This window comes from Hyla sarda, chromosome 5, assembly GCF_029499605.1.
Source record: "Hyla sarda isolate aHylSar1 chromosome 5, aHylSar1.hap1, whole genome shotgun sequence".
Classification (NCBI taxonomy): Eukaryota; Metazoa; Chordata; class Amphibia; order Anura; family Hylidae; genus Hyla; species Hyla sarda.
Genome location: NC_079193.1, coordinates 290348271 through 290373602, shown reverse-complemented (window position 1 = coordinate 290373602; position 25332 = coordinate 290348271). Strand labels below are relative to the sequence as shown.

The window sequence follows — 25332 nt, the reverse complement described above, 5'->3', positions numbered from 1 at the left end:
ATCCACGGTGGTCGCTCAGCAATCGCAGCAAATTGCCCAACAAGGACAGCAGCTGTCGCAGTTGACCGCCACGTTACAGCAACTTCTGCCACTGCTACAGCAGCAACCATCTCCTCCGCCAGCTCCTGCACCTCCTCCGCAGCGACTGGCCGCTCCTAGCCTCCGCTTGTCCCTGCCGGACAAATTTGATGGGGACTCTAGACTCTGCCGTGGCTTTCTGTCTCAATGTTCCCTACATATGGAGATGTTGTCGGACCATTTTCCCACAGAACGGTCTAAGGTGGCATTCGTAGTGAGTCTTCTTTCTGGAAAGGCCTTGTCTTGGGCCACACCGCTCTGGGACCGCAATGATCCTGCCACAGCCACAGTCCAGTCCTTCTTCGCTGAAGTCCGTAGTGTCTTCGAGGAACCAGCCCGAGCTTCTTCTGCCGAGACTGCCCTGCTGAACCTGGTCCAGGGTAATTCTTCAGTAGGCGAGTACGCCATCCAATTTCGTACTCTCGCTTCCGAATTATCTTGGAATAACGAGGCTCTCTGCGCAACCTTTAAAAAAGGCCTATCCAGTAACATCAAGGATGTGCTGGCCGCACAAGAGATTCCTGCCAACCTGCAAGAACTTATCCATTTGGCCACCCGCATTGACATGCGTTTTTCTGAGAGACACCAGGAGCTCCGCCAGGAAAAAGACCTTGATCTCTGGGCACCTCTCCCACAGTATCCTTTGCAATCTACGCCTGTGCCTCCCGCCGAGGAGGCTATGCAAGTGGATCGGTCTCGCCTGACCCAGGAAGAGAGGACTCGCCGTAGGAAAAAAAAATCTTTGTCTGTACTGCGCCAGTACCGAACATTTCCTGGTGGATTGCCCTATTCGTCCTCCACGTCTGGGAAACGCACACACGCACCCAGCTCACGTGGGTGTGGCGTCCCTTGGTACGAAGTCTGCTTCTCCACGTCTCACGGTGCCCGTGCGGATTTCTCCTTCTGCCAACTCCTCCGTCTCAGCCGTGGCCTGCTTGGACTCTGGTGCCTCTGGAAATTTTATTCTGGACTCTTTGGTGAATAGGTTCTGCATCCCAGTGACCCGTCTCGTCAAGCCGCTCTACATTTCCTGGGTCAACGGAGTTAAATTCGACTGCACCGTGCGTTACCGCACAGAACCCCTCTTAATGTGCATTGGACCCCATCACGAAAAGATTGAATTGTTCGTCCTTCCCAACTGTACCTCTGAAGTCCTCCTCGGTCTGCCATGGCTCCAGCATCATTCTCCCACCCTTGACTGGACCACCGGGGAGATCAAGAATTGGGGCCCTGCCTGCCGCAAGAAATGCCTCACGTCTTCTCCCAGTCCCGTCAGGCAAGCCTCGGTGCCTCCTCCTACACCTGGTCTCCCCAAAGCCTATCAGGACTATACTTTGCCTCCTCATAGCCCCTGTCCTGGTAACACTCTGCCCCATGCCTGTTACGCCGAGCGCTCCGGGTCCCCACTCCTCCCCGGAGCGCTCGCTACACTCTCGCTCCCGCAGCGCCCCGGTCAGATCCACTGACCGGGTGCGCTGCGATTCCGCCTCCAGCCGGGATGCGATTCGCGATGCGCACCCCGGCTCCCGTACCTGACTCGCTCTCCGTCGGTCCTGTCCCGGCGCGCGCGGCCCCGCTCCCTAGGGCGCGCGCGCGCCGGGTCTCTGCGATTTAAAGGCCCACTGCGCCGCTGATTGGCGCAGTGGTTCTAATCAGTGTGTTCACCTGTGCACTCCCTATGTATACCTCACTTCCCCTGCACTCCCTCGCCGGATCTTGTTGCCATTGTGCCAGTGAAAGCGTTCCCTTGTGTGTTCCTAGCCTGTGTTCCAGACCTCCTGCCGTTGCCCCTGACTACGATCCTTGCTGCCTGCCCCGACCTTCTGCTACGTCCGACCTTGCTTCTGTCTACTCCCTTGTACCGCGCCTATCTTCAGCAGTCAGAGAGGTTGAGCCGTTGCTAGTGGATACGACCTGGTCACTACCGCCGCAGCAAGACCATCCCGCTTTGCGGCGGGCTCTGGTGAATACCAGTAGTGACTTAGAACCGGTCCACTAGCACGGTCCACGCCAATCCCTCTCTGGCACAGAGGATCCACCTCCTGCCAGCCGGCATCGTGACAGTAGATCCGGCCATGGATCCCGCTGAAGTTCCTCTGCCAGTTGTCGCCGACCTCACCACGGTGGTCGCCCAGCAGTCACAACAGATAGCGCAACAAGGCCACCAGCTGTCTCAACTGACCGTGATGCTACAGCAGCTACTACCACAGCTTCAGCAATCATCTCCTCCGCCAGCTCCTGCACCTCCTCCGCAGCGAGTGGCCGCCTCAGGCCTACGACTATCCTTGCCGGATAAATTTGATGGGGACTCTAAGTTTTGCCGTGGCTTTCTTTCACAATGTTCCCTGCACTTGGAGATGATGTCGGACCAGTTTCCTACTGAAAGGTCTAAGGTGGCTTTCGTAGTCAGCCTTCTGTCTGGAAAAGCTCTGTCATGGGCCACACCGCTCTGGGACCGCAATGACCCCGTCACTGCCTCTGTACACTCCTTCTTCTCGGAAATTCGAAGTGTCTTTGAGGAACCTGCCCGAGCCTCTTCTGCTGAGACTGCCCTGCTGAACCTGGTCCAGGGTAATTCTTCCGTTGGCGAGTACGCCGTGCAATTCCGTACTCTTGCTTCAGAACTTTCCTGGAATAATGAGGCCCTCTGCGCGACCTTTAAAAAAGGCCTATCCAGCAACATTAAAGATGTTCTGGCCGCACGAGAAATTCCTGCTAACCTACATGAACTCATTCATCTAGCCACTCGCATTGACATGCGTTTTTCCGAAAGGCGTCAGGAGCTCCGCCAGGATATGGACTTTGTTCGCACGAGGCGTTTTTTCTCCCCGGCTCCTCTCTCCTCTGGTCCTCTGCAATCCGTTCCTGTGCCTCCCGCCGTGGAGGCTATGCAAGTTGACCGGTCTCGCCTGACACCTCAAGAGAGGACACGACGCCGCATGGAGAATCTCTGCCTGTACTGTGCCGGTACCGAACACTTCCTGAAGGATTGTCCTATCCGTCCTCCCCGCCTGGAAAGACGTACGCTGACTCCGCACAAAGGTGAAACAGTCCTTAATGTCAACTCTGCTTCTCCACGTCTTACTGTGCCTGTGCGGATATCTGCCTCTACCTTCTCCTTCTCCACTAAGGCCTTCTTGGACTCCGGATCTGCAGGAAACTTTATTTTGGCCTCTCTCATCAACAGGTTCAACATCCCAGTGACCAGTCTCGCCAGACCTCTCTACATCAATTGCGTTAACAATGAAAGATTGGACTGTGCCGTGCGTTACCGCACGGAACCCCTCCTAATGTGCATCGGACCTCACCACGAAAAAATTGAGTTTTTGGTCCTCTCCAATTGCACTTCCGAAATTCTCCTTGGACTACCCTGGCTTCAACACCATTCCCCAACCCTGGATTGGTCCACAGGGGAGATCAAGAGTTGGGGTCCCTCTTGTTTCAAGGACTGCCTTAAACCGGTTACCAGTACTCCTTGCCGTGACCCTGTGGTTCCCCCTGTAACCGGTCTCCCTAAGGCCTATATGGACTTTGCGGATGTTTTTTGCAAAAAACAAGCTGAGACTCTACCTCCTCACAGGCCTTATGACTGTCCTATTGACCTCCTCCCGGGCACTACTCCACCCCGGGGCAGAATTTATCCTCTCTCTGCCCCAGAGACTCTTGCTATGTCTGAGTACATCCAGGAAAATTTAAAAAAGGGCTTTATCCGCAAATCCTCCTCTCCTGCCGGAGCCGGATTTTTCTTTGTGTCCAAAAAAGATGGCTCCCTACGTCCTTGCATTGACTACCGCGGTCTTAATAAAATCACGGTAAAGAACCGCGACCCTCTACCTCTCATCTCTGAACTCTTTGATCGCCTCCAAGGTGCCCACATCTTTACCAAACTGGACTTAAGAGGTGCTTATAATCTCATCCGCATCAGAGAGGGGGATGAATGGAAAACGGCATTTAACACTAGAGATGGACACTTTGAGTATCTGGTCATGCCCTTTGGCCTGTGCAACGCCCCTGCCGTCTTCCAAGACTTTGTTAATGAAATTTTTCGTGATCTCTTATATTCCTGTGTTGTTGTGTATCTGGACGATATCCTGATTTTTTCTGCCAACCTAGAAGAACACCGCCAGCATGTCCGCATGGTTCTTCAGAGACTTCGTGACAATCAACTTTATGCCAAAATGGAGAAATGTCTGTTTGAATGTCAATCTCTTCCTTTCCTAGGATACTTGGTCTCTGGCCAGGGACTACAAATGGATCCAGACAAACTCTCTGCCGTCTTAGATTGGCCACGCCCCTCCGGACTCCGTGCTATCCAACGTTTTTTGGGGTTCGTCAATTATTACAGACAATTTATTCCACATTTTTCCACCATTGTGGCTCCTATCGTGGCTTTAACCAAAAAGAATGCCAATCCTAAGTCATGGCCTCCTCAAGCGGAAGACGCCTTTAAACAGCTCAAGTCTGCCTTTTCTTCAGCTCCCGTGCTCTCCAGACCTGACCCATCTAAACCCTTCCTATTGGAGGTTGATGCCTCCTCAGTAGGAGCTGGAGCGGTCCTTCTACAAAAAAATTCTTCCGGGCATGCTGTTACTTGTGGTTTTTTTTCTAAGACCTTCTCTCCGGCGGAGAGGAACTACTCCATCGGGGATCGAGAGCTACTAGCCATTAAATTAGCACTTGAGGAATGGAGGCATCTGCTGGAGGGATCAAGATTTCCAGTTATTATTTACACCGATCACAAGAACCTCTCCTATCTCCAGTCTGCCCAACGGCTGAATCCTCGCCAGGCCAGGTGGTCTCTGTTCTTTGCCCGATTTAATTTTGAAATTCACTTTCGGCCTGCCGATAAGAACATTAGGGCCGATGCTCTCTCTCGTTCCTCGGATGCCTCGGAAGTAGAGCTCTCTCCGCAACACATCATTCCTCCTGACTGCCTGATCTCCACTTCTCCAGCCTCCATCAGGCAAACTCCTCCAGGGAAGACCTTCGTCTCTCCACGCCAACGCCTCGGGATCCTCAAATGGGGTCACTCCTCCCATCTCGCAGGTCATGCGGGCATCAAGAAATCCGTACAACTCATCTCTCGTTTCTATTGGTGGCCGACTCTGGAGACGGATGTTGTGGATTTTGTGCGAGCCTGCACTGTCTGTGCCCGGGATAAGACTCCTCGCCAGAAGCCCGCTGGTCTTCTTCATCCTCTGCCTGTTCCCGAACAGCCTTGGTCTCTGATTGGTATGGACTTTATTACAGACTTACCCTCATCCCGTGGCAACACTGTTGTTTGGGTGGTCGTTGATCGATTCTCCAAGATGGCACATTTCATCCCTCTTCCTGGTCTTCCTTCTGCGCCTCAGTTGGCAAAACAATTTTTTGTACACATTTTTCGTCTTCACGGGTTGCCCACGCAGATCGTCTCGGATAGAGGCGTCCAATTCGTGTCTAAATTCTGGAGGGCTCTCTGTAAACAACTCAAGATTAAATTAAACTTTTCTTCTGCTTATCATCCTCAATCCAATGGGCAAGTAGAAAGAATTAACCAGGTCCTGGGTGATTATTTACGGCATTTTGTTTCCTCCCGCCAGGATGACTGGGCAGATCTTCTACCATGGGCCGAATTCTCGTATAACTTCAGAGTTTCTGAATCTTCTTCCAAATCCCCATTTTTCGTGGTGTACGGCCGTCACCCTCTTCCCCCCCTCCCTACTCCCTTGCCCTCTGGTGTACCCGCTGTGGATGAAATAACTCGTGATCTTTCCACCATATGGAAAGAGACCCAAAATTCTCTCTTACAGGCTTCATCACGCATGAAGAAGTTTGCTGATAAGAAAAGAAGAGCTCCCCCCATTTTTTCTCCCGGAGACAAGGTATGGCTCTCCGCTAAATATGTCCGCTTCCGTGTTCCCAGCTACAAATTGGGACCACGCTATCTTGGTCCTTTCAAAATTTTGTGCCAGATTAATCCTGTCTCTTATAAACTTCTTCTCCCTCCTTCTCTTCGTATTCCTAATGCCTTTCACGTTTCTCTTCTTAAACCACTCATCATCAACCGTTTCTCTCCTAAACTTATCACTCCCACTCCGGTCTCCGGTTCTTCAGACATCTTTCCTGTAAAGGAGATACTGGCCTCCAAAAAGGTCAGAGGAAAAACCTTCTTTTTGGTTGACTGGGAGGGCTGTGGTCCTGAAGAGAGATCCTGGGAACCTGAGGACAATATCCTAGATAAAAATCTGGTCCTCAGGTTCTCAGGCTCCAAGAAGAGGGGGAGACCCAAGGGGGGGGATACTGTTACGCCGAGCGCTCCGGGTCCCCGCTCCTCCCCGGAGCGCTCGCTACACTCTCGCTCCCGCAGCGCCCCGGTCAGATCCACTGACCGGGTGCGCTGCGATTCCGCCTCCAGCCGGGATGCGATTCGCGATGCGGGTGGCGCCCGCTCGCGATGCGCACCCCGGCTCCCGTACCTGACTCGCTCTCCGTCGGTCCTGTCCCGGCGCGCGCGGCCCCGCTCCCTAGGGCGCGCGCGCGCCGGGTCTCTGCGATTTAAAGGGCCACTGCGCCGCTGATTGGCGCAGTGGTTCTAATCAGTGTGTTCACCTGTGCACTCCCTATGTATACCTCACTTCCCCTGCACTCCCTCGCCGGATCTTGTTGCCATTGTGCCAGTGAAAGCGTTCCCTTGTGTGTTCCTAGCCTGTGTTCCAGACCTCCTGCCGTTGCCCCTGACTACGATCCTTGCTGCCTGCCCCGACCTTCTGCTACGTCCGACCTTGCTTCTGTCTACTCCCTTGTACCGCGCCTATCTTCAGCAGTCAGAGAGGTTGAGCCGTTGCTAGTGGATACGACCTGGTCACTACCGCCGCAGCAAGACCATCCCGCTTTGCGGCGGGCTCTGGTGAATACCAGTAGTGACTTAGAACCGGTCCACTAGCACGGTCCACGCCAATCCCTCTCTGGCACAGAGGATCCACCTCCTGCCAGCCGGCATCGTGACAATGCCAAGCTTCACCCTATGCCCTCCCTCCCCATTTCCACTCCTGCTGAACTGCCTGCATTTGATGAGGAAACCCTACAATCGCTCCCAGTGTCCTCATCCCACGTGAAGCAATTGCCGTACAAAAAAAGGGGGAGACCTAAGGGTGGGGGGTACTTTTACGCCGAGCGCTCCGGGTCCCTGCTCCTCCCCGGAGCGCTCACGGCGTTTCTCTCTCTGCAGCGCCCCGCTCGCGAATCGCATCCCAAGTCACTCACCTGTCCCGGCCCCCGGCTGTCATGTCCTGGCGCGCGCGGCTCCGCTCCTTAGGGCGCGCGCACGCCAGCTCTCTAAGATTTAAAGGGCCAGTGCACCAATGATTGGTGCCTGGCCCAATCAGCCTAATTAGCTTCCACCTGCTCCCTGGCTATATCACCTCACTTCCCCTGCACTTCCTTGCCGGATCTTGTTGCCTTGTGCCAGTGAAAGCGTTTAGTGTTGTCCAAAGCCTGTGTTCCAGACCTTCTGCTATTCCATTTGACTACGAATCTTGCCGCCTGCCCCGACCTTCTGCTACGTCTGACCTTGCCTCTGCCTAGTCCTTCTGTCCCACGCCTTCTCAGCAGTCAGCGAGGTGAGCCGTTGCCAGTGGATAAGACTATCCCGCTTTGCGGCGGGCTCTGGTGAATACCAGTAGCATCTTAGAACCGGTCCACCGACACGGTCCACGCCAATCCCTCGCTGACACAGAGGATCCACATCCAGCTAGCCGAATCGTGACAGTTTATTGCACTACAATTACTCATGTATATACAGTATGATTGGCTATACTATATAGTGGAGTGGCAACTATGGCCACAACAGAGCACAAAGGAAAAAAATTGTAAATATACACTGTAATAACAAGAGAATAAAATAAAACTTTGCAGTGTTAATATATGGTATATAAATTTACACATTAGTGGGGCAGGTGTCTGTTACATAACAATCCTATGTAGAAAATGTGCAAAATATTATTTAGAAGGGTAAGCATACTAAGGCTGGGTTTACACTGCCATTGTGCTCCGCCACATTTAGGGTCCATCCGTTTTTTTTCTTTTTTGCATCAAATAGAGCCTGAACGGAGACAACGAACATCACTGGGTCCAGAAGGGATCCATTGATTTTGAATGAGGTCTGTCGAGTCTCCACCTGGGGTCTGTTGTTTCAGAAAAAAAATTAAGATATGCTGGATTTTTTTCTCTACTCAACTCTCGCAATTCGGATGGACTTGGCTAAAGAAGATCCTCCAAATGGAGCTCAACGCTACTGTTTAGTAATATTGCTAAATGTAGAGACTCAAAGGGATTTTCTCTTCTGCATTTTATGCTCATACCAGTGCCGACCACCTAATTTAGTGACTTTTATGCATCTTTTGATATAGACAGTTTCACTCTTTTTGCCAACCTGTAGAACTTTTTCTTTTTGACCAAGCAGTGGTCACGTATTTATCATTTGCGACTTTTTCCAAAAGTCGCTATTTTGTGTGCAAAGGTACTTTTTTAGGCAGAAAGCTACATCACCTACCAGTGGGCGTGAGAATCACTTCTACCTTCCGCAATTCAACCTTTTAACCTCTTGAGGATGACAGTGTCTCACTCCCCTTCTATGAAACATGCTCAGGAGCTGAGAGCAGGTCATAGCTGGGTGGTCCTGGCGGCTATCTGCCACCAGGACCCATCTCTAATGCCAGACATCACAGATCACAGTGATGCCCGGCTTTAACCTCTTAGACACTGCAATCAAACTTTATTGTAGCATCTAAAATGCAAGTAAAAATGTCCTGGCATCTCTGTGAAAGTAAGTAAAAACACCTAACCTGCAAAATTCAGGACCCGGGAAAGTGTCTACTTCCCTCCCTCACAAGCATCTAGAAAAAGTGTATGTGGTAGAGCTTATCCCACCACAGCAGAGCTGCACAAAATTCATCATCCTGCTGCACCTTCTTGATAAATAAGATCCACGCTAGTAAAACCCACCGCCCAAATAAACGTGGGAAGATAGCTCTACCGTAGACACTCTTTGATAAATCTGGGCCCGTGTGTGCAAGCTACTAGCACTTTGCATGACTCACTAACACAAGCAGAAAAGCCTGTGTGTCAGCGATTATGTTTACAAAAAGATAAGGTTCCTGGGAGACAAAATCCCTCTCCTGCTCTGTGCAGATAGAATGAGAAGCATCAACAGCAGCCTGTCTACTGCTTTAGAGTAAGGAGAGATGGTCTGTAGTCTAGAAAACCAGCAGTAAACAAGAGGCAGTAAAAAGCAGCTATAACATGGAAAGGTGGCAAGTTTGATAATTATGTATAGTTACAAAAGTGTATAACTTTATGTGGCCGGCAGTTTAAAACCTGATAATTTGGATAATTTGGCTTTATGTTGCTTTCGCAACTTCAAGTCACCTCATATGGAAGTAAAAAGTGCATAAAACAGTTCAGTCGGCTGTTTTTAGCTTTCCAGCCATCTCCAACCTCCACAAGCAGGCTGAACAGGGCTATGAGGCCTTTGTTCTTTAGATAGGTGTGAGTCCCGTAATTGGGACCTGCACCTATCAGATATTTATGGCATATCACAGACATGATGCATGATCAAAATATTTGTCTGGCTTGTCTGCAACTTTCTGTCACACAAATTTGTTAGGATTGAGAGTCAAGATTCAACTATAAAATAGTCAAATTGCAGAAAGGTTGCAAGCAGGTTTCATTTGTGCACAATTTACTGTCATTGTAGTCATTGCTCTCAAACTGTCCCAAAAAATTCAACTTGCATATTGATAAACTCCAGACTGATTAAGGACATTGGAATACTCCTTGAAAGTGGATAATTTGGCTTTATGGTGCTTACGCAACTTCCAGTAACCTCTATGGAAGTAACAAAGTGCATAAAACAGCTCAGTCGGCTGGTTTTAGCTTTCTAGCCATCTCTAACCTCCACAAACAGGCTGAACAGGGCTAGAAGGGCCTTGTTCTTGAGATAGGTGTGAGTTCCATAATTTATGGTATATCAGATATTTATGGTATGTAAGATAGACGTTAGCTGGCCGGCACTTCTATACTCCTTGACAACCCTCTCACCGCCGGACTCTGTTTCCAAAAAAGACAGTTCCAATCGTAAATGTGTACATGAAGAAAGGAGAAATGGCACTCACCAGTCTCTTTATCTTCTCTTTATTGTATGTGTGTGTGCTTGCAGGTGAAAATTGTTTTGCGAAAATTGCGCTTCAACAGACCCTCCCCTCCCCATGCTTATGCATCCATCGAATACCTTTTTACCTGGATGACTTAAGCAAATGGGCAGGGATAGCAAGCATAGATTTAAACAAGTGAAAATACATATACACACAGTTAAAACCAAAGTAAGCAGTATTCATAAAAATAGACCCCTGGCAGGAAGATTTTTTTGTTAACATCTAAAGACATGTAAGTTTATATACTAGGATGCCCCAGGGGTTGACCGTCGAGTGCATATAGAAAATCTTGGTAAAAGCTGAAAAAAGTAGAGACTATGTGGAGTTTGGAAATAAAGCACTCACCAGCATTCTGGAAAACAATGGGGGAGATTTATCAAAACCCGTGCAGAGGAAAAGTTGCTGAATTGCCCAACTGGGCAACTTTTCCTTTGCACAGGTTTTGATAAATCTCCCCCAATGTCTTTAAGTTTAGCAACCAATGGTTTAGTCAAAAATGGGTACCCTGGTTGCATGCACGCTAGCAAATCTTTTCCTGGCCTGCTTTGAGGAAAAACACATCTTCTCCTTAAAAAATCCTTTTCTAAAATTTGTACATTGTTACTTCAGATTTGTAGACAACATGTTTATGCTCTGGAGCAGGTCAATAGAAGATTTTAATGCATTTCTGTCCATGTTAAATGAGAATGATATGAACATGCGTTTTACAAGCAAATATAGTAAAACTGAACTGGAGTTTTTGGATGTGCAGGAGGTAGTAGAGAATAGTGAGTTGGTCACAAAAGGATATTGAAAAAGTACGGCTTCCAGCTCATATTTACATTTCTCAAGCTACCATCCTGCGCATATTAAAAAACACAATTCCATACAGGCAATAATATGAATATCATAAATAGTGCAAATTAGATATTTGAACAGCAAGTCCTCTCCTTATCACAACAATTGTTAAACAGGGGGTACCCACAGGAAATTTTAAACAATGCATTGTGTAGAGACAGAAAAATGGATAGAAAAATGTTACTACATAAAAAAACTAAAAAAAAAAAAAAAAAGAAAACAGAAAAAGAAAGATTATCCTTTGATTTCAAATATAATCCTGTTGCTGAGATTAAAATACACAATTTTTTCTAACTGGCATCTAATTTAGAGAGATACTACAATAGGAAATGTCAGATTACAAAAACCTATAATTACTTTTAAAAGAAGAAAGAAATTAAAGGATGAACTAACATGCAGTAAATTCAAAGAAGCAGAACAAAACAGAACATGGTTAGAGAAGGCAAAATTGACAGGGAACTATAAATGTGGTCGCTGTAATTGGTGCTTACAGTTCACACCGGAAAAATATGTTTCTATAGGAGGACATACTAAAAATATTACAGAGTTTATTTGATGCAGAACAGCCTTCGTAGTGTATGCATTAATTTGCACCTGCGTGCTTTAACCCGCCTAGGACACAGGGCGTACAGGTACGCCTTGGCTCCCTGGGACTTAAGGACCCAGTGCATACCTGTGTGCCCGTGGGAATTTCCATTCCAGCCGCTTGCCAGGCAGTGACTGGACACCCGGCGTCCGGAATTCCCATTGGCAAACAGGTACATTCAGCAGGCATCCCATGACAATGCCTCGAGGGGTCCTCAGACCAGCGATCTGCAGCGATTCCTGGTCATATGGGTCTCTGGTGACCCTAAAGGGATAGGAGTGAGGTGGCAGGAGAGACCGACCGATAGCAGATAGTAGTCTGGGCAGAGCAGGGGGAACTGTGTTGGGACTGGCACTGAAGGTCACTTTCCGGCGGCGATGGGTGGCGCGATCCTCTCCCTGGTGCAGCGATCCTGCTGACTACAACATCTGGAGGGCTACAGTTTGGAGACCACTATACAATGGTCTCTAAACTGTAGCCCTCCAGATGTTGCAAAACTACAACTCCCAGCATGCCCAGACAGCTGTTTGCTGTTTGGTCATGCTGTGATTTGTAGTTTTGCAACATCTGGTGGGCCACAGTTTGGAGATCACTGTGCAGTGGTTTCTAAACTGTGGCCCTCTAAATCTTGCAAAACTACAACTCCCAGCATGCACAAACAGCAAATGGCTGTCTTGGCATGCTGGGAGTTGTAGTTGCGTGCCTCCAGCTGTTGCATAACAACATCTCCCAGCATGCCCTTTGGCGATCAGGACTTGCTGGGAGTTGTAGTTTTGCAACAGCTGGAGGCACACTGGTTGGAAAATACTCAGTTAGGTAACAGAACCTAACTCAAGGTTTTCCAACCAGTGTACCTCCAGCTGTTGCAAAAGTACAACTCCCAGCATGCACAGTCTGCATGCTGGGAGTTGTTTTGCAACAGCTGGAGGTTTGCTGGGGCGGGGGTTTACAGTGAGTTTCCTGTTTCAAGTTTGAGCTGTGGCAAATTTTCCGTTTCAGCTCAAACTCCTTGCGGGAAACTGACCGTAACCTCCGTCCATGTGAATGTACCCTAAAAATACTACACTTACACAAAATAAAGGGTAAAACCCTACATATACAAACACGTAGACTATCCCCCCTTCCCCCCAATAAAAATGAAAAACATCTTGTACAGCAGTGGTTACAAAACGGAGCCTCCAGTTGTTGCAAAACAACAACTCCCAGCATTTCCGGACAACCACTGACTGTCCAGGCATGTTGGGAGTTTAGCAACAGCTGGAGGCACCCTGTTTGGGAATCACTGGCATAGAAAATCCCTTATTCAGGCCTCAAATGCTCATGGCGCTCTCTCATTTCGGAGCCCTGTCATATGTCAAGGAAACAGTTTAGGGCCTACACCAGCCTGTTAGTGTAAAAAAATAAACATTTTTACACTAACATGCTGGTGTTGCTCCATACTTTTCATTTTCACAAGAGGTAAAAGGAAAAAAGACCCCCAAAATTTGTAATGCAATTTCTCCTGAGTACGGAAATACCCCATATGTGGGTGTAAAATTCTCTGCAGATGCACAACAAGGCTCAGGAGTGAGAGCGCCATGAACATTTGAGGTGATTTGCACAGGGGTGACTGATGTTACCGTGGTTCTGACATAAATGCAAAAAAATAAATACCCACGTGTGACCCCATTTTGGAAACTACACCCCTAATGGAATGTAACAAAGGGTATAGTGAGCCTTAAAACCCCACAGGTGTTTGATTAATTTTCATTAAATTTAGGTGTGAAAATAAAAACATTTTCACAAAAATGCTGGTGTCACCCTATATTTTTCATTTTCACAAGGGAAAATTGGAAAAATCCCCCCAAAATTTGTAACCCTCCTACTTCTGAGTAAGAACATACCCTATATGTGGATGTAAAGTGCTCTGGGGGCGCACTACAATGCTTAGAAGTGAAGGAGCGCCGTTGGGCTTTTGGAGTGACGTCACAATGCTCCGTCCCCGTGATCGACAGTAATCAGACCCGGAGCGAACATGCTCCAGGGACTGATTCTAACTGGGTGTGGCGTGCAAGATCACAGGGGTCCCCAGCAGCGGGACCCCCGTGATCAGGCATCTTATCCAGGCCCGTCGCTACAGGACCGGCAAACCAAGCAATTGCTTGCAGCCCCAAGCTGGCCCAGGGCCCCGAGCAGAGCCGTTGCTTGCCCGTCCTGTAGCGACGGGGAAATTTCCCCCCCATCACTATTAAGGTCGTCACTGTGTCCAGAAAGATGTTTTCAGGACACAGGGATGCCCTCGTTAACTCTCTATTGCCCCGCGTTAAGTTTAAAAACGCAGGTGTCGCCCGGAGATAGCGCACACCGGAACGTCACTGACGTCCCGTGCGTGCGCCCATAGAAATGGAGGCGCAGAAGACCGGAGCATCGGGGAGGAGGAAGATGTGCGCTGGCCAGCTTGGTTTGTGACCAGCGGGTCGTCCTCTTCGGTAGGAGCACTGAAGTGGTGCAGTACACAGGCATACAGCCTCCAGCCATACACTGTATATGGCTGAAGGCTGTATGTCTGTGGGGAACACTGCCTACCTAATGTGGGGGAGCACTACAGCCTACCTAATGTGGGGGGAACTATACTGCCTACCTAATGTGGGGGGAATTCTGCTGCACCTAATGTGGGGGCCTCGTATCAACGTTTGCTCACGTCACGCTCCCAGAATTCAAGGGCCAGCGTTACTACGTCCTGACGCAAGCCCTAGAGCGTGACGTGCATGAACATCAAGGGGGGGGGGGGTAGGGGGGCTCCATGTCCATTTTGCTTGGGGCCCCCAAATTCCTTCAAACGGCCCTGATCTTATCCCCAGGGGATAAGATGTCTAAGCGCCGGAGTACCTCTTTAACCTCTTAAGGACCCATGACGTATGCATACGTCCTCACACCCTGGGTCTTAAGGACCCCTGACGTATGCATACGTCATGGTCTTTTCCTGGTCTCCGCCGCTCACCCGGCGGAGATCGGAAGCGGATCCCTGATGAAATCCTTCAGCAGGGATCCAGGGCAAACGCCGAGGGGGGCCCTTGCGATCTGCGGTGATACCGGGCTGATCGGGTCTCTGGGACCCGACCGCCCAGTAATTTTGCATGATCTCGGCTGTCACAGACAGCCAGGACCATGCTGAAGTATAGGAGTGAGGTGGCAAGCCTGCCACCTCCTCCGATCCCCTGCGATTCTTCGGTTAGTTAACCGACCAATCGCAGGGGGGGAGGGCGGTTACTTCCTCCCGTCCTGCCCGGCCCCTGGAAGTCCGGAGAGGACGGGAGGAAGACCGGAGGACGCGGCGGGGGACGGGGGAGTGCTGGGGCCCGGCCCCGGTACCTACCTCGCCCCTGAAGACCTGGATCCCGGCGATGAAGACGGCGGCAGCGACAGGTCAGTGGATCTTCAGCCGCGGTCGGGACCTTTACAGCAATGCACGTTGCCGTAAAGCGACATGCATTGCTGTATTGGGACCCTGTATACTACAACTCCCAGCATGCCCAGACAGCCCTTGGCATCTGGGCATGCTGGGAGTTGCAGTTTTGCAACATCTGGAGGTCCGCAGTTTTGGGACCACTGTGCCCTTCCAGATGTTGCAAAACTACACATCCTCAGCATGCCCTTACTGTCCAGGCATGCTGGGAGTTGTAGTTCTGTAACATTTGGCTCTTCAGATGTTGCAGAATTACAACTCCCAGCATGCCTGGACAGTTTTGGCATACTGGGAGTTGTAGTTTTGCAACATCTGGAAGGGACCAGATTGGGAACCACTGTATTAGTGGTCTGCAAACTGTAGTCCTCCAGATGTTGCAAACTACAAATCCAAGCATGCTGGGAGTTGTAGTTCGGCAACATCTGGCTCTAAAGATGTTGCCGAACTACTACTTCCAGCATGCCTGAGAATGTTTGGGAGTTGTGGTTTTGCAACAACAGGAGGCACACTGGTTGGGAAACATTGTCTGTTTCCTAACTCAGTGTTTCCCAACCCGTGTGCCTCCAGTTGTTGCAAAACTATAACTACCAGCATGCACTGATAGACTGTGCATGCTGGGAGTTGTAGTTTAGCAACAGCTGGAGCCCCCCCCCCCCCCCCCCCCTGTGAATGTACAGGGTACATTCACATGGGCAGGGGGCTTACAGTGAGTATCAGGCTGCAAGTTTGCGATGCAGCAAATTTTGCGCGGCAGCTCAAACTTGCAGCAGGAAACTCGCTGTAACCCCCCGCCCATGTGACTGTACCCTAAAAACACTACACTACACTAACACAAAATAAAAAGTAAAAAACACTACATATACACATACCCCTACACAGCCCCCCTCCCCTCCCCAATAAAAATGAAAAACGTCTGGTACGCCACTGTTTTCAAAATGGAGCCTCCAGCTGTTGCAAAACAACAACTCCCAGTATTGCCGGACAGCCGTCGACTGTCCAAGCATGCTGGGAGTTTTGCAACAGCTGGAGGCACCCTGTTTGGGAATCACTGGCGTAGAATACCCCTATGTCCACCCCTATGCAAATCCCTAATTCAGGCCTCAAATGCGCATGACGCTCTCACTTTGGAGCCCTGTCGTATTTCAAGGCAACAGTTTAGGGTCACATACGGGGTATCGCCATACTCGGGAGAAATTGCCTTACAAATTTTGGGGGGCTTTTTCTCCTTTCACCCCTTATGAAAAGGTGAAGTTGGGGTCTACACCAGCATGTTAGTGTAAAAAAATAAATTTTTTACACTAACATGCTGGTGTTGCCCTATACTTTTCATTTTGACAAGAGGTAAAAGGGAAAAAAGCCCCACAAAATTTGTAATGCAATTTCTCCCGACTACAGAGATACCCCATATGTTGGCGCAAAGTGCTCTGGGGGCGCACAACAAGGCCCAGAAGGGAGAGTGCACCATGTACATTTGAGGTGATTTGCACAGGGGTGGCTGATTGTTACAGCGGTTTTGACAAACGCAAAAAAAAAAAAAAAAAAAAACATATGTGACTACATTTCGGAAACTACACCCCTCACGGAATGTAATGAGGGATGCAGTGAGAATTTAAACCCCACTGGTGTCTGACAGATCTTTGGAACAGTGGGCTGCGCAAATTAAAAATTTTGTACAGCCCACTGTTCCAAAGATCTGACAGACACCAGTGGGGGGTAAATGCTCACTGTACCCCTTGTTACGTTCCTCAAAGGGGTCTAGTTTCCAAAATGGTATGCCATGTGGGGGTTATTTAGCTGTTCTGGCACCATAGGGGCTTTCTAAATGCGACATGCCCCCGAGCAAAATTTGCTCTCAAAAAGCCAAACATGACTCCTTCTCTTCTGAGAATTGTAGTTCGCCCGTAGTGCACTTCAGGTCAACTTATGGGGTACCTCCATACTCAGAAGAGATGGGGTTACAAATTTTGCGGGTATTTTATGCTATTAACCCTTGCAAAAATGTGAAATTTGGGGGGAAACACACATTTTATTGAAATTTTTTTTAAATTCCTTTACATATGCAAAAGTCGTGAAACACCTGTGGCGTATTAAGGCTCACTTTATTCCTTGTTACGTTCCTCAAGGGGTATAGTTTCCAAAATGGTATGCCATGTGTTTTTTTTTTCCTGTTCTGGCACCATAGGGGCTTCCTAAATGCAACATGCCCCCCAAAAACCATTTCAGAAAAACGTACGCTCCAAAATCCCCTTGTGGCTCCTTACCTTCTGAGCCCTCTACTGTGCCCGCCGAACACTTTACATAGACATATGAGGTATGTGCTTACTCGAGAGCAATTGGGCTACAAATAGATGTATACATTTTCTCCTTTTACCCCTTGTAAAAATTCAAAAATTGGGTCTACAAGAAAAAAAATGGAGATTGTGAATTTTCTCCTTCACTTTGCTGCTATTCCTGTGAAACACCTAAAGGGTTAAAATGCTGACTGAATGTTATTTTGAATACGTTGGGGTTGCAGTTTTTATAATGGGGTCATTTGTGGGGTATTTCTAAGATGAAGACCCTTCAAATCCACTTCAAACCTGAACTGGTCCCTGAAAAATTGTGATTTTGGAAATTTTGAGAAAAATTGGAAAATTGCTGCTGAACTTTGAAGCCCTCTGGTGTCTTCCAAAAGTAAAAACTCGTCAATTTTATGATGCAAATATAAAGTAGACATATTGTATATGTGAATAAAAAAAATATATTTGGAATATCCATTTTCCTTACAAGCAGAGAGCTTCAAAGTTAGAAAAATGCAAAATTTTCAAATTTTTCATCAAATTTGGGGATTTTTCACCAAGAAAGGATGCAAGTTACCAAAAAATTTTACCACTAAGTTAAAGTAGAATATGTCACGAAAAAACAATCTCGGAATCAGAATGATAACTAAAAGCATTTCAGAGTTATTAATGTTTAAAGTGACAGTGGTCAGATGTGCAAAAAATGGCCGGGTCCTAATGTGTAAAATGGCTGGGTCCTTAAGGGGTTAAGGGATTAAATACCCAGTTCCGTGATCATGAGTGGTTAGTTAGATCCGGTAAAGGCTCACCTAGATTAATAGAGCACATGAATAAAGAACATATTGGAGATACTAGTACTCAAATTCCTGGGTATAAAAATTCCTGGGTATAAAACGGTTAAAATGCTGCGCAGGTAAAGATAATATAAAAGCTCTACGAGAAATAGAGGCCCGCTGGATACTAAAGACACGAGCTCAGGAGCTCGCGGGCCTAAATGATCGTATTGACTTGGGTCTATTCATATGAACACTGCTTACTTTGGTTTTAACTCTGTGTATATGTATTTTCACTTGTTTTAATCTATGCTTGCTATCCCTGCCCATTTGCTTAAGTCATCCAGGTAAAAAGGTATTCGATGCTTAAGGACGGGAAAGGGAGGGTCTCTTGAAGCACAATTTGTACGAAACAATTGTCACCTGCAAGCGTGCACACTGGTGTCCGCACCTTGCCAAGTGAATATGCCGATTTTAACCTGCACTTTTGATACAATAAAGAGAAGATAAATAGGCTGGTGAGTGCCACTTCTCATTTCTTTATGTACACATTCAAATATTTATAGCATATCAGATATTTATGGCATATCACAGCCATGATACATGATCAAAATATTTGTCTGGCTTGTCTGCAACTTTCTGTCACACAAATGTGTTAAGATTGAGAGTCATAATTTGACTATAAGATATAAAAGCCAAACTGCAGAAAAGTTGCAAGCAGGTTTCACTTGTACACAATTTACTGTCATTGTATTCAATGCTCTCAAACTGTCCCCAAAAATCCAACTGGTATGGATGTGATAAACTCCAGACTGGGGTGGCTGTTATTAGGGAGCAGTTCTATATTTTCTTACAGTGGCACCAATACCTTCAGCCCTTACAACCACGAGTTGGATATACTCACTTCAGGCAGGAAACCAGTTAAACCATACATGGCAGTGCTAGGACAATTTAAACAAGAGTCATCAATGGGAAAACTATAGAAAAGGACAGGCGTCCGGCACTCACCAAGTAAGACCTGGTTATTCGGCTCTCATCTCGGGCCGCTCCTCCTGTGGGGAATTCAAGACAGTGTGGGGCGCTCAGAGGAGCCTGCCGGAGGTTTCACGCATAGAAATGCGCTTCGTCCGGCCTCGTTTAAATGAAGCCGGACGAAGTGCATTTCTATGCGTGAAACCGCCGGCAGTCTTGAATTCCCTACCGGAGGAGCGGCCCGAGATGGGAGCCGAATAACCAGGTCTTACGCGGTGAGTGCAGGACGCCTGTCCTTTTCTATAGTTTTCCTCTTTATTTTCTGGTGTAACAATTGATATGTGAAAGCAACAATAGTGGTGGAATTGAAATCAAAACAAAATAAGATTACAAGGAAGTGGCAATTGCATTATGGTGGATTCTGATATGGCATAAATACAGTATAGGTCCCAGATTTGACCTAGATAAATCTATTATGCATAATTCATTTGACTGTATGCACCATATTTTTTTGTGTATTTTCTGCTGTGTATGTATGCAGCAAAATATGACAAATGTGACCCTACCCTTACAGTGCAAAAAGTGAAATCAGCATAATTGCAGCAAATCTGTATTTTGTGGCTGGTTCCATGCAGACATATTGGTAATTTAAATAATGTCAAATTTGACTCCTTTGTTTCAGGCGAATGGTTAAAATAAAGACAATGTAGGAATACAGATCTCTAGATATAAATATAATGTTAAATAATTAGATTAAATAGCTAGTTGTACTAAAAACAAGTTTATTAACGTAATGGTATATCAATAGATAAGTCCAAGCAGGTCCCTTGCTATGGACTGCATACAATTAAAACACTATGTACGTGAATACATAAAATAAATAAATGAATGAATGGATACATAGATATCAGCAGTTACAGCCACCCACAGTCCTGTGTGAATCCAAAAAGGTATTGTTAATCCAATAGATGTGGTTCAACAAGGTATTGTTATATCCAGTATTGTTATAGATAGTTAGTGACAGATTTGCAGTTGTTTTGTAACAAATTTTGTAATAAGGTTTGGTGCTCAAAAAATCCTTATTGTTACGCCGAGCGCTCCGGGTCCCCGCTCCTCCCCGGAGCGCTCACGGCATTCTCCTGTTCGCAGCGCCCCGGTCAGACCCGCTGCGAGCTATCCAACGTTTCTTGGGATTTGCCAATTACTACAGACAGTTTATTCCACATTTTTCCACTATTGTGGCCCCAATTGTGGCCCCAACCAAGAAAAACGCCAACCCTAAGTCCTGGTCTCCTCAAGCGGAAGAGGTGTTCAACCGTCTCAAAACTGCCTTTTCTTCTGCTCCTGTACTCTCCAGACCTGATCCATCTAAACCCTTCTCACTGGAGGTAGACGCCTCCTCAGTGGGAGCTGGAGCTGTACTCCTACAGAAAAATTCTTCCGGACATGCTGTTACTTGTGGTTTCTTTTCTAGGACCTTCTCTCCAGCGGAAAAAAACTACTCCATGGGAGATCGAGAACTACTGGCCATAAAACTGGCTTTCGAGGAATGGAGGCACCTGCTGGAGGGGTCCAAATACCCAGTTATTATATACACCGATCACAAGAATCTCTCTTATCTTCAGTCTGCCCAACGGCTGAACCCTCGCCAGGCTAGGTGGTCGTTGTTCTTTGCCCGTTTTAACTTTGAGATTAATTTTCGCCCTGCTGACAAGAACATTAGGGCTGACGCTCTCTCTCGTTCCTCGGATGCCTCTGAAATGGAAGCCTCCCCGCAACACATTATTCCTCCTGACTGTCTGATCTCCGCTTCTCCAGCTTCCATCAGACAGACTCCTCCAGGAAAGACCTTCGTCCCTCCACGCCAGCGCCTCAGGATTCTCAGGTGGGGACACTCCTCACACCTCGCAGGCCATGCTGGCATCAAAAAATCTGTCCAGCTCATCTCTAGTTTTTATTGGTGGCCTACTCTGGAAACAGATGTTGCTGATTTTGTTCGGGCTTGTACAGTCTGTGCCCGGGACAAGACTCCTTGCCAGAAGCCTGCTGGTCTCCTCCATCCTCTGCCTGTTCCTGAGCGACCATGGTCTCAGATAGCTATGGACTTTATTACAGACTTACCTTTATCCATGTCTTCCTTCTGCGCCTCAGTTGGCGAAACAATTTTTTGTGCACATTTTTCGCCTTCACAGGCTTCCCACGCATATCGTCTCGGATAGAGGCGTTCAATTTGTGTCGAAATTCTGGAGGGCCTTCTGTAATCAGCTTAAAATCAAATTAAACTTCTCGTCTTCTTATCATTCCCAATCCAATGGGCAAGTGGAAAGAGTTAATCAGGTTCTTGATGACTATTTGCGACATTTTGTTTCCTCCCGCCAGGATGACTGGGCCGATCTCCTACCATGGGCCGAATTCTCGTACAATTTCAAAGTCTCTGAGTCTTCCGCTAAATCCCCATTCTTTGTGGTGTACGGCCATCACCCTCTTCCCCCCCTCCCAACTCCCATGCCTTCTGGTTTGCCCGCTGAAGACTCGGGACTTCTCCACCATCTGGAAAGAGACTCAATAATCTCTCCTACAGGCCTCATCCCGGATGAAGAAACATGCCGACAAAAAAAGAAGAACTCCTCCTGTCTTTTCTCCTGGAGACAAAGTGTGGCTCTCCGCCAAGTATGTCCGCTTTCGTGTCCCCAGTTATAAACTGGGACCACGTTATCTTGGTCCTTTTAAAGTCAAATGCCAAATCAACCCTGTCTCCTACAAACTCCTTCTTCCTCCTTCTCTCCGTATTCCTAATGCTTTTCATGTCTCTCACCTTAAACCACTCATCCTTAACCGCTTCTCTCCTAAGGTTGCTGCTCCTACTCCTGTCTCCGGGTCCTCTGACATCTTCTCGGTTAAAGAAATTCTGGCATCCAAGACGGTCAGAGGTAAAAAAAAAATTCTTGTAGATTGGGAGAATTGCGGGCCGGAGGAGAGATCATGGGAACCCGAAGACAACATCCTTGACAAGGACCTTATCCACAAGTTCTCGGGTTCTAAAAAGAGGGGGAGACCCAAGGGGTGGGGTACTGTTACGCCGAGCGCTCCGGGTCCCTGCTCCTCCCCGGAGCGCTCACGGCGTTCTCCTGTTCGCAGCGCCCCGGTCAGACCCGCTGACCGGGTGCGCTGCGATAATGTCCCCAGCCGGGATGCGATTTGCGATGCGGGACGCGCCCGCTCGCGGTGCGTGTCCCGACCCACTTATCAGACTTGTTCCCCGTCTGTGCTGTCCCAGCACGCGCGGCCCCACTCCCTAGGGCGCGCGCGCGACGGGTCTTTGCGATTTAAAGGGCCGGTGCGCCACTGATTGGCGCATGGGTTTTAATTAGTGTCTTCACCTGTGCACTTCCCTATAATACCTCACTTCCCCTGCACTTCCTTGCCGGATCTTGTTGCCATTGTGCCAGTGAAAGCGTTCCTTGTGTGTTCCTAGCCTGTGTTCCAGACCTTTTGCCGTTGCCTCTGACTACGATCCTTGCTGCCTGCCCTGACTTTCTGCTATGTCCGACCCTGCTCTTATCTAATCCCTTGTACCGCGCCTATCTCAGCAGTCAGAGAGGTTGAGCCGTTGCCGGTGGATACGACCTGGTTGCTACCGCCGCTGCAAGTCCATCCCGCTTTGCGGCGGGCTCTGGTGAAAACCAGTAGCAACTTAGAACCTGTCCACCGACACGGTCCACGCCAATCCCTCTCTGACACAGAGGATCCACCTCCAGCCTGACGAATCCTGACACCTATGTTCCCATATATTATAATTTTTGTGATCCCACAAGCTTTATTAGAAAAAGTGCTCAAAATCTAATTGGAAAAACACTGTCTTAAAATTACACACAGCTCGGGCCAGTTTTATAGGTTAGGACCTGTGGTTTCAGGGAGTTATACTCCTCTATTGTTTTTTTGTATAGTGCACCTAAGAAGGCATGCCTGCAGGAACATGCTCTCTCATTGACTGGCCTCCGCTTGTGCTATTAAAAATCTCCCTGCTCTGCCCCCCTCGACATGTTTCTCTACTACGTAGCTTTATCAAGAGGTAGAGAGTATGTTCCTGCAGGCATGTCTTCTTAGGTGCACTATACAAAAAAACAATAGAGGAGTATAACTTCCTGAAACCACAGGTCCCAACCTATAAAACTGGCCTGAGCTGTGTGTAATTTTAAGAGAGTGTTTTTCCAATTAGATTTTGAGCACTTTTTGTAATAAAGCTTGTGGGATCACAAAAATTATAATATATGGGAACACAGGGATTTTTTGGATTCCAAAATAGGAATTTATGGGAAAATATTGATTGACCTCTCCATATATTGGTCTATATTGGGAAGGTTTGGCGCTCTGCACAACTCACCGCACCGCTGTGTGAAGATCTCCGGAAAGTGAAAGTGTCAGGGCGGACTTGGCTTCTGTGGACTGGCACGGCTAGGCGGCCGGCCTGGGATGGTATAGATGTCCGTATGAAGGTCTTACTGTGTCCGGAGTGGCACAAATCTGTGTCCGGCCATTAACCACGGTGGAAGGCTTGCAGCAGTCCGGCCATGAGTGGGAGCGACGTCCTTGTCTCGGGGTGTCCCCTTCCTCAGTAGCAGTACAATGACTATATCATTGTACTGCTACTGAGAAAGGGGACACCCCGAAACGCAACTAGCATTGATATATGACACAGCAACACAGACTACCCACCAGAAGAACTACATCCTAGAACCTACATCCACCATTCTCAACTGCTGGAACCCCCCCCCCCCCCAGACGTGCGCCTGTCAGCGCTTGATACACGAGGATGTCGCTCCCACTCACCGTCGGACCGCTGCAAGCCTTCCACCGTGGTTAATGGCCGGACGCAGATTTGTGCCACTCCGGACACAGTAAGACCTTCATACGGACATCTATACCATCCCAGGCCGGCCGCCTAGCTGTGCCAGTCCACAGAAGCGAAGTCTGCCCTGACACTTTCACTTTCCGGAGATCTTCACACAGCGGTGCGGTGAGTGGTGCAGAGCACCAAACCTTGTCACAAAATTTGTTACAAAACAACTGCAAATCTGTTACTAACTAATTATAACAATACTGGATGTAACAATACCTTGTTGAACCACATCTATTGGATTAACAATACCTTGTTGGATTCACACAGGACTGTGGGTGGCTGTAACTGCTGATATCTATCCATTCATTTATTTATTTTATGTATTTACGTACAGAGTGTTTTAATTGTATGCTGTCCATAGTAAGGGCCCTGCTTGGACTTATCTATTGATATACCATTACGTTAATAAACTTGTTTTTAGTACAACTAGCTATTTAATCTAATTATTTAACATTATATTTATATCTAGAGGTCTGTATTCCTACATTGTCTTTATTGTATTTGTTTTGGCACGAAGGGTAAGTGCTACACAGCACCTCAATATATATATATATATATATATATATATATAACCTATTTATACATTTTATATAGTGCGAGCCCCCCTAATTCCTGTTTTTTTTTACTGATTATTTGGTTAAATCTGCATATAGTCATGTATTACAGGTAATCTTGATATCAGAAGGGAATGAGAAGTTCTAAAATCTGGCAAACTAGGTTTTAGACATTTCCAATTATTTTAGTTTTATCTAATATGCCTTTATTGTACCAATTAATATAATGAATTAGAAACATTTACATTTGTTTAAAAATGACACTACAACTTTACAGTAACAAATATCTATATTCAACCACATACAAACCAAGACAAGTGACCCAGCAACAAATCTACAGTTACAGCATGCTTCCGGTGAAGAACGAAGGAAAATAGAAAGTGCTTAATTTAATTAATTACGTTGAATTAACTAATTAAGTAATGTTAATTTACAAGTTGTGGAAGCAATGAGCATTTAAAGCATATCTAAGATTATTCAATCTTTTCAGCTAAGTAATGAAAACATTAGTGCCATTATGTATAATCACCTGAACAAAGAATTACATTAAAATGCCAGCCAAAAAGGTCCTTTAAATATCTTTATAAAGCATTTGCCTTCAAAATGCTGTTTTTGAATGTTTTTTAATCAAGCACTTTAGAAATGTATTCCCAAGGTGGCAGTAGGGTTCAAGGGGAGCGTAAACTTGGTAAGTAGACATAGAATAGAATTGGTA

General features: G+C 47.4%; 1 protein-coding gene across 1 annotated transcript in view; it reads right to left on the bottom strand.

Moving 5' to 3' along the window:
- LOC130274080 (lipoxygenase homology domain-containing protein 1-like) overlaps positions 1 to 10674 on the bottom strand; it is a 316463-nt gene extending 305789 nt beyond the window's left edge. The window contains exon 1 of the mRNA XM_056521934.1: positions 10617 to 10674. The gene's annotated coding sequence lies outside the window, so the exon portion shown is untranslated. The remainder of the gene's footprint in view (positions 1 to 10616) is intronic.
- Positions 10675 to 25332: the final 14658 nt, after the last annotated feature.